The sequence below is a fragment of the Silene latifolia genome, chromosome 7 (genome assembly GCF_048544455.1).
Source record: "Silene latifolia isolate original U9 population chromosome 7, ASM4854445v1, whole genome shotgun sequence".
Lineage (NCBI taxonomy): Eukaryota > Viridiplantae > Streptophyta > Magnoliopsida > Caryophyllales > Caryophyllaceae > Silene > Silene latifolia.
Window position 1 is genome coordinate 69790607 of NC_133532.1, and position 10488 is coordinate 69801094.

General features: G+C 39.7%; 2 non-coding genes across 2 annotated transcripts; both read right to left on the bottom strand.

Moving 5' to 3' along the window:
* Positions 1 to 2292: 2292 nt before the first annotated feature.
* Positions 2293 to 2399, bottom strand: LOC141593267 (small nucleolar RNA R71). Its single transcript, XR_012521367.1, has one exon. It is a non-coding gene; the product is annotated as a small nucleolar RNA R71 (small nucleolar RNA).
* A 7741-nt stretch (positions 2400 to 10140) lies between these two features.
* On the bottom strand, positions 10141 to 10247 carry LOC141593883 (small nucleolar RNA R71). Its single transcript, XR_012521939.1, has one exon. It is a non-coding gene; the product is annotated as a small nucleolar RNA R71 (small nucleolar RNA).
* Between the last annotated feature and the right edge of the window lie 241 nt (positions 10248 to 10488).

Sequence of the window (10488 nt, forward strand, 5' to 3'; positions counted from 1 at the left end):
AAGTTTAGTGTCCTTGGTAGGAGAGGATTGCTAGCCTTGCATTTATGGAGCAAAATGGAGCTAAATGGATCGCATCTAATGACCAAGCATTAAAGAGGAGACCAATACTAAAGGCCTAAGCAAATAAATCAAGTGAATTGGGAAATGATGAAAGATCTGAGCGTCCCTAAGACAATCCCCAAGGATTTTTAGGAAGCCAACATAAGAGGAGGTACCCTGTCCCAGGATCCGGGCGTTCCGAGCTCAGGACGAGCGTCCCAGACCCAGGATCTGGGCGTCCCGAGGCCCAGCTCGAGCGGATCACCTTACAGACCCAAGCATACTTTATACCAGGACGTGCGTGTCCCTGGGGAGTTTCTTCTCAGGCCGCGCATGTACCTCGGGATTTGCAAATCATCAAGCTTCTCTTAGGGTCTTAATCGTCATTTAAGCCCTTAGTAACCCTAATCCTTGTACTTAATTTTAGTAAAAATACCCTATTAAACTACCTAGATTAGGAGCTTATCATCAATAAACCTTAGAATCAAGTACTAATCACCTTTTAACCTCTTAATTTAGCCTTAATCCAAGTTGTAATACACATTTCAATATTAATCACATCTTAATCTTTCCTTAATTTCTCAATTGTTCTTAGTTTTAGTTGGGTAATTAGATGATTATTTGGGGTTTATTGGAGGATTGACAACTCTCCATCAATCATCAAGTTTCCTTTTATTATTCTTTGCTTTATATTTATATCATCTCAAGTTGGTATAATCCCTTTTACCTTTGCTTAATTATTGTTAATTTACATTACTTATTCATCATGTTTTGCTTTGTTAATATGATTGACATCCTTATTATCATGTTAAACTTGATCATGAGTGAGTAGTCTCTTAGATAGGATTAATGGGGAATTAGGGGAATCAATCATAGGATTAGATCTATGCTTAATTTAATATGATTTCATAATTAAGTGCTTGCTTGCTGTGATTTCAACCTTTGCACATGTTATGTTTGATGAAATGCTAGACTATGAAACCTTGCATTTTTTACCCATCTCTTATCTTTTCAATGAGGCTTGTAAGATATAAGCCAACTCAAGCCTTGTTAGACCATGCATAGAGTTGAATAGGAAGAGACTAAGTCGACTTGTAGGTATTGTACAGTCTTGATTGACTCGGCTCCAGGACCTAAATCTTCCTAGGAATTGTAAGAAATACACTAACTCGATTCCATCACAACAATAAGTTGCTTGCATCTATTTGAGAACATGTTTGTATGATGTATTTCCATGATTCCCTTATTAACCCATGACACCCTAGTGCCCTTAATCAATTGTTTACAAACTGCTTTAATTGCTTTAATTTGTTTTCATTAATTTTCATTCATCTTGTTGATTAGTTTATATTACATCTCATCTCAACCTAAATTGTGACACCCTAAGACATAACTACTTGCAATTGAAATTTTAAGTCAATACCCGTCCCTTGAGATCCGATGTTTGCTTACCGCTCTACTAAGAGTAGTTTGTAAAGATATAAATATTGTTTTGGTTGAAAGCTTTAATGAGCAATAACGACACACGAGCAAAAATGGCGCCGTTGCCGGGGACGGTGTTCAATTGATTTGATTTTCGGTTATTGTTTTTAGTTGTGTCTGTCTTTACCTTGGGGAAGTCATTCTCCTCAAGGTTGTTCTAATTTTTTTATAGTTTGATATTTTTGCAGGACTAGGAGATCACAAGGTAATTTATTACCTATTGATTTTGAGATTGAAAGGACCTTAACCAACGATAGAAGAGTTGCTAGAGGTACTTCAAGAGTTTTGGGTATTGGAGATATTGTGGAGATTCAACCAAATAAAATTGAGTTTGTCAACTCTTTTGCAAGAGAAGGAGAGGATAACTTAATTCCAAACCAACCACAAAATCAACCCACAATGCCTAAATTTTCATCTCATTCCATACCAACCGAGGAGAACCTACCAAACGGTACTCCTACACCACCACATTTAACCGGTAATTTCATTGCCAAATACGCATTCATAGAATTAGTTGAGAGAAGTCAATTTGGAGGGATGCCTAGTGAAGATCCTCATTTACATATGGAGATATTTTGTGACTAGTGTGATGCAATTTCTCAAACCGGAGTTACTCAAGACCAAATCCGTTGGGTATTGTTTCCTTTTTCCTTGATCGGTACCGCAAAGGAATGGTTAAAGAGCCTAAACAAGGCTACTCTTGGTATTGATTCATAGAAGAAGTTAGCACTTGTCTTCTACAAGAAATTCTATCCTCCGAAGAAGACTAATATGTTGAGAGCCCAAATCATCGGGTTCAAACAAAGGGATGAAGAATCATTATATGAAGCATGAGAGAGATTTAAGGACACTTGTCGCTCTTGTCCACACCATGGACTTAGTGAGTGGTTCCTTTTTCAACAATTTTGGAACGGCATATATGAAGACTCACGCAATGTGCTTAATATGGGATCCAATGGGAGGTTTACCGAAGTTGGGATCCAATGGGAGGTTTACCGAAGTTGATGACAATCAAACATGGGCCAAAATCGAAGAGATGGTGGTTCATAATTCCCAATATAGTAGGCCTCGAAAGGCCACTAGAGGACGAAAGCATGAGGTAGATTCCATCGTACAATTGGGTGCTCAACTAAGTGCTCATATCGACACCATCAACATGATGTTTGAGAAGGCTATGGCTAAGCTTGATGAAGCTTCTAAATCACCCAAACAACATGTCAATGTTATGATGACATCATCCTCAATCCGAAACGGAGTATGTGAAAGTTGTGGAACCTTGGGACATGATCAAAACGAATGTAGGGGAACAAGTGAATGCTTTCCAAGCATATAAGAATGGCACCCCTTATTCCAATTACTATAATGAGAATACCAAATTCCATCCAAATCTCTTATACAAGAGCCAAAATGTTCAAAATCCTCAACCAACATACACCCCACCTCCAATGAGAAATCCAACTCAAACACCCTTTTTCAACCAAAGCCAAGGATATCAAAATCAACCTTCCTACAACCAATCCAATGACCAAAGCTTTGATGTTCAAAAAGCGGTCCTCCAAATGCAAAAGAACCAACAAGAATTCTTTACCCAAATGCAAAAAGATAGCCAAGCTAAAGAAATCACCATCAACAACATACTTGCCCACACCAAAATGTTAGAGACTCAAATGACGTAATTAGCATCTTCTAGCTCCCAAAGACAAAATGGGTAATTACAATCTCAAAGTAACCCCCCAAGACATGAAACGGTTAGTACCATCCATTTGAGTAGTGGGACAAGATATGAGGGGCCGAAGACGTCAATTGATGAAGATATTGTTTATAATAGTAGCAAGCAATGAGTTGTTGAGAACTCTAAGGTAGTAGAGCCTACTACCAATGAGCTTTCAAAGAAGAAAAATGAAGAGAAGACCAAGGAAATTGAGAAAGAGCCTATTGTGATTAGACTTCCATTCCCAAGTCGCCAAGCTAAGCCTAAGTTTGATGAGAAACTTGGAAAGTTCATGGAAATTGTGAAGAACTTAGAAGTCTCAATCCCATTCACGAAATTGATCAATCATGTTCCGGCTTATGCAAAGTACATGAAGGATATTCTTAACATGAAGAAATCCATCTGAAAGTTGGAGACTATTGCCTTTACTAATGTGACTAGTGCTATTCTTCAAGGGAGTTCTCCTCCAAAGCTCAAAGATCCGGGAAGTTTTTCTATCCCATGTACCATTGGCGGCACTACAATCAACAAGGCATTGTGTGATCTTGGAGCAAGTGTAAGTGTCATGCCATACTCGGTATGAAAGAGACTAGGAATGGGAGAGCTCAAATGCACCAATATTACTCTTAAAATGGCGAATCGATCGACGAAGATACCTCTAGGGGTATGGGAGGACGTGCCCATGAGAATTGGTAAATTCTTCATCCCGGTAGACTTTGTCATTGTAGACATGGAGGATGATTCCAACATTCCTATCATCTTAGGAAAACCTTTCTTGCATACCGCCGGAGCGGTAATTGATGTGAAACATGGAGAGCTCACACTTGAATTAGGGGATGAGACAATTACTTTCAATCTTGACAAAACCATGAGAGCCCCCCGATTACATGAGCCATGCTTCATGGTCGATCACTCTAGCCGAGAAAGTGAGAGGAAGAAGTTAGAATCTCTATGCAAAGATCAAGCCAAGGATAACGAAACATCACCCATCATGACAAGTAATGAAGAAGGCCTCATTGGCCATGATAACAAGAAAGGAGAGTTGCTCTTGTCAACTCATGAACCACCCTACTTAGGGGAGAAAGCAAATGAAGTTTGTGGTCTATGGGACGATGAATTTAAAGGATTGGTCAATCCTTATATTGGAAATGCTACGACTCTAGACCAAAGCTTTGTAGATACTTGTCATTACTTTGGCTCGGACTACAACAATAAAGAAACCGATGCACAAAGGTCTATGCAAAACCTCTACCATGAGAATGAACAAGCCTTTGACTACTTCTACAAGGTGTTGAGCAACATCAACAACACCTTGGCTTTGCCCCCTTGATACCTCTCATAAGAAAGAGAGTTTGGTGGAGTCCTCTCTAAACCACCATTTGTAAATATTCTAACCCCTCTAACTAGAATTTCATTTCCTTTATTTTATCTTTGTCATTTTTTCATTTGCATTTTCATGTTTTATTATAAAATTTTTGACATGAAAGCAAGTGAGGGAGGGATTTTAATGTGTTTTAATGTGTAGTGTTTGGACAAGTGTAGGGATGGCAAATGCCTTGGTTAACCAACCCTTTGTAGTGAAACCCACAACAATTAACAAGGAAAGGAAGAAGGAATAACACGGAAAAAGAATCGCCACGAGCAGACCTGAGCTCGTTGGAGCTGAGAGCAAGACGAGCGTCTCCAGTGTCAATCCGCGCGTCCTGGCTTTAGGACGTAGGAGCTGGGAAGCTTAAAATTGTGGGAGAATTTCCTGTAAAAAGATCTGTCCGAGCTGACTTCAGGACGTGGGTCCTCCAACTTCAGGACGCCCGTCCTACTATTGAGTCGCGGGTCCTGGAAAGCTTCAAGTTTATAAGATTTAGCTGAAGAAAAATCTGCCCATCCCAGAGGTGAGACGAGCGTCTCAGCAAGAATCCGCTCGAGCCAAAGTCAACACACCCATCTCAGTCATACCCAGCTCTTTCAGAAATTCCTGCAAAGGAAATCCGCACGTCCTGACCACAAGCCGCCCGTCCCATATGATGTGACTCATATTTGAGCACATTTGGTCCCCGGATTAACCTCGTTCCCATGCTTTCTAGCATATATTAAGGTCATTTCTTATCTTTAGTTTCCCATTTTGCATATTCTTTGAGGTTTTGTGTCCTTGGTAGGAGAGGATTGCTAGCCTGACATTTATGGAGCAAAATGGAGCTAAATGGATCGTATCTAATGACCAAGCATCGAAGAGGAGACCGACACTAGAAGCCTAAGTAAGTAAATGAAGAGAAATGGGCAATGATGAAAGATCCGTGCATCCCCAAGACAATCCCCACGGAGTGTTAGGAAGCCAAGAATAAAAGAAGAACCCTGTACCAGGATCCGAGCGTCCTGAGCTCAGGACGAGCATTCCAGAGCCAGGACCGAGCGTCTCCAAGCTAGCCCGAGCGGATCTTCTTTCATGACCAACCGTGCTTCAGGCTAGGAAGCGCCGATTCCCCTGGGCGTTGCTGCATGATCCACGCATGTCCCTCGGGATTAGAAAAATTGTCAAGCTTCTCTTAGGGTCATAATCGTCATTTAAGCCCTTAGTAACCCTAATTCTTGTACTTAATTTTAGTATAAATACCCTATTGTACTACCTAAATTATCATAGAATCTTAATCCAATCTTATCATAACCAATCTCTTAATTTAGTCTTAATCAAAGTTGTAATACACATTTCAATATTAATCACATCTTAATCTTTCATTAATCTCTCAATTGTTCTTACTTTTAGTTGGGTAATTAGAAGATTATTTGGGTTTATTGAAGGATTGACAACCTTCCATCAATCATCAAGTTTACTTTTATTATTCTTTGCTTTATTATTTGGATCATCTCATGTAGGTATAATCTCCTTTTACCTTTGTTTAATTATTGTTAATCACAATATTTATTCATCATGTTTTGCTTAGTTAGTATGATTAACAACCTTATTAGCATGCTAAACTTGATCATGAGTGAGTAGTCCTTTAGCTAGGGTTAATGGGGAATTAGGGGAAACAATCATGGGAATTGTAAGATATACACTAACTCGATCCCATCACAACAATAAGTGCTTGCTTCTAATTGAGAACATGTTTGTATGATCTATTTCCATGATTCCCTTATGAACCCACGACACCGTAGTGCCTTTAATCAATTGTTTACAAACCCCTTTAATTGCTTTACTTTGTTTTCATTAATTTACATTCATCTTGTTGATTAGTTTAGATTACATCTCATCTCAGCCGGATTTATGATACCCTAAGATTTATTCCTAAAAGACTTAATAAAACTCATTTTTCTGATGTGGAAAATAGGGCTTTATTAGCTCAAACTGAGCTGGTACAGGTATAACAGAAACTGGTGGACAAGCCTGGGGATGATATTTTAATGCAAGAAGAATACGAGCTTCACAAAAAAAGCTTATTTTTAGAGCAAGCCAAAATGAAATTTCTTCAGTAAAAAGCAAAGGCTCATTGGCTAACTGAAGGGGATACTAACTCTGCATATTTCCATGGCATCATCAAACCTAGGAGATGCAAGAATGCTATACATCAAATAAAAGATCACAAGAATAAGGTGCATACTGAGGAGATGGGTATCCAGCAGGCCTTTTTAGAGTACTATCAAATGCTCTTGGGTACCAGGACTAATACTACCAGAATTAAACAGGCAGTGGTTCTGAAGGGGAAAATATGTAATGATGTGCACTCTCAATACCTTCTAGCTCCTATCACCCATGTTGAAATTAAAGAGGTATTACATCACATTCCTAATGATAAAGCCCCAGGTCCTGATGGCTACTCAAGTCAGTTTTTCAAGGATGCTTGGGACACAGTTGGGGAGGAGGTATGTCATGCTATTGCTGATTTTTTTCAGACTGGTAAACTCCTCAAACAGCTCAATGCCACTAATATTACTCTCATACCCAAAGTGGATAGGCCTACTACAGTGTTGGAATATAGACCCATTGCCTGTTGTAATGTAATTTACAAATGCATATCCAAATTACTTTGCAATAGGTTGGCTCTAGTTTTACCCGATCTTATCTCTCAGAATCAGGGGGGCTTTATACAGGGTAGGAGTATAATGGAGAACATTCTCATATGTCAAGATATTATCAAAATGTATGAGAAACAGGCTGTATCCCCTAGATGTCTGATCAAAATGGATCTACAGAAGGCCTATAATACCATAGAGTGGGACTTCCTGGATCAGATGCTTTATTTCCTTAATTTCCCTGAAGTCTTCAGAGGATGGATTATGACATGTGTCACTACTGCTACATATTCTCTAAGTCTTAATGGGAATATGTTTGGTTTTTTTAAGGGCCAAAGAGGACTCAGGCAGGGGGATCCCCTATCCCCTCTCTTATTCACTATATGCATGGAATACCTGTCTAGATTACTTAGTTGTTCAACTGAGAGCATGCAATTTAAGTTTCATCCTTTGTGCAAACCTATGAAGCTATCTCACCTAATGTTTGCAGATGACCTACTCCTCTTTAGTAAAGGAGATGCCCCTTCTATGATGACCATCCTAAGGACCTTCTCTACTTTTTCAGCTGCTTCAGGTCTCAAAATGAGTAAAGGGAAGTCTAATGTTTATTTTAATGGAGTCCAGCAATCCCTAAAGCAAGATATCCTCTAAATATCTGGCCTGGAGGAGGGAGCCCTACCTTTTAGGTATTTAAGGGTGCCTATTAAAACTTTTAGGCTCACAACCAAGGATTGCAGGCCTCTGATTGATAAAATAATCAATAGAATCAGAGTTCTGGGGGCACGAAAATTGTCCTATGTTGGGAGATTGGTACTGGTAAGGTCAGTTTTTAAGACGCTTCATTGCTATTGGGCACAAATGTTTATTCTACCAAATGGGGTCATCCACAGAATTGAACAAGTGTGCAGGAATTTCTTGTGGGACGGGGGGGTTGATTTTATGAGGTCACCTCCTGTGTCATGGGAAAAAGTGTGTAGGCCAAAGAAAGAAGGGGGCTTAGGGCTCAAAAGTGATGTTATTTGGAACAAGGCAGCAGTGGGGAAGCTAGTCTGGTGGCTTAATTCTAAGCCTGACTCTTTATGGGTCAGATGGGTTGGTCACATTTATCTGAAAGGTACTAATTGGCAGGACTACTACCTTAAGGCTAATACATCGTGGTACTGGAGGAAGGTCTGTCAGGTCAAACTAGAGCTACAGCAAGCATATCAATAGCAGTTATGGACAAATCAACATTATATGGGGTATACTGTAAGTAAGGGCTATAACTTTATAAGAAACAGGGAAGATCAAGTACAGTGGCATACTCTGGTGTGGAATAAATGGACTATACCGAAGCATAGCTTTATAGCAAGGGTTCATCATCATGGAAACATGAATACAAAATAAAAACACTTCAAATTAGGGATAACTGATGATAGTACCTGCTGCTTCTGCGGGGGAGCTGTTGAAAACTTGGAGCATTTGTTCTTTGCTTGTCCCTATAGCAAAATCGTCATTGCTGCTGTCGAAATGTGGGTTGGGACTCCATGGCCCGAATCTAATTGGATCAATTGGCGGCTTGCGAAAACAAGTCATTCTTTACATTTAGAGGTCCTTGATGCAACAATTAACTCCTGCCTCTATACCATTTGGCAGCAGAGAAACAGGAGCAAGGACGAATTTACCCTTACTCGACCTATTCACAGTGCCCGATTCATTGTGGATGAGCTAAAAACTGAGATTTCGAGGTATGGGCAAAGGGGTTTTGGGTAGAAGAGAAGCTATGTGGCTTGAGGGGCTGCTAGGGAGATGCGTTTGACTGAGTTGCAGGAGATCTCAGGAGAAGGAAGAGGAAAGAGTGACGGGGTTAGGGTTTGCACAACAAATTCTGATGTTTGATCTGATTTTGTTGTTTGTTTGCTCTTTGATGGTGTTTGTCTTTGTTGGGCCGTTTTGTATGGGCTCGCTGGTTGCTTTGTGACATGGGTTGGTCTATAAAACCCGTGTCATTGTATGGTTACGCTTTCTTTTGATATAATGTTTATATTTTATCAAAAAAAAAAAACTTAAATCGATACTCGACCCTTGGGATCCGACCTTTACTTACCTCTTTACTAAGAGTAGTTTGTGAAGTTATAAATATTGTTTTGGTTAGGTAGTGACAACAACTAAGCACTAAGCACAAAAACTCCTCACCAAAAATGGCGCCGTTGCCGGGGACGGTGTTCAATTTATTTGATTTTCTTTAATTGTTTTTAGTCGTGTCTTTCTTTACCTTGGGGAAGTCAATCTCCCCAAGGTTGTTCTAATTGTTTTCTAGTTGTTTGATATTTTGCATGACTAGGAGATCACAAGGTAATTTATTACCTATTGATTTCGAGATTGAAAGCACCTTAACCAACAATAGAAGGGTTGCTAGAGGTACCTCAAGAGTTGTAGGTATTGGAGAGATTGTGGACATTCAACCAAATAACATTGAGTTTGTCAACCCTTTTGCAATAGAAGGAGAGAATAACCCAATTCCAAACCAACCACAAAATCAACCCACAATGCCTAAATTTTCATCTCATTCCGTACCAACCGAGGAGAACCTACCAAACGGTACTCCTTCACCACCACATTTAACAGGTAATTTCATTGCAAAATCCGCATTCATACAATTAGTTGAGAGAAGTCAATTTGGAGGGATGCCTAGTGAAGATCCTCATTTACATATGGAGACTTTTTGCGACTATTGTGATGGAATTTCTCAAACCGGAGTTTCTGAAGACCAAATCCGATGGGTATTGTTTCCTTTTTCTCTTATCGGTACCACAAAGCAATGGTTGAAGAGCCTAGATAAGGCTACCCTTGGTATTGATTCATGGAAGAAGCTAGCACTTGCCTTCTACAAGAAATTCTATCCTCCGGAGAAGACTAATATGTTGAGAGCCCAAATCACCGGGTTCAAGCAAAGGGATGAGGAATCATTATATGAAGCATGGGAGAGATTTAAGGACACTTGTTGTTCTTGTCCACATCATGGACTTAGTGAGTGGTTCCTTGTTCAACAATTTTGGAACGACTTATATGAAGACTCCCGCAATGTGCTTAATATTGGATCCAATGGGAGGTTTACTGAAGTTGATGATAAACAAACATGGGCCAAAATCGAAGAGATGGCGGTTCATAATTCCCAATATAGTAGGCCTCGAAAGGCCACTAGAGGAGGAAAGCATGAGGTAGATTCCATCACACAATTGGGTGCTCAACTAAGTGCTCATATCGAC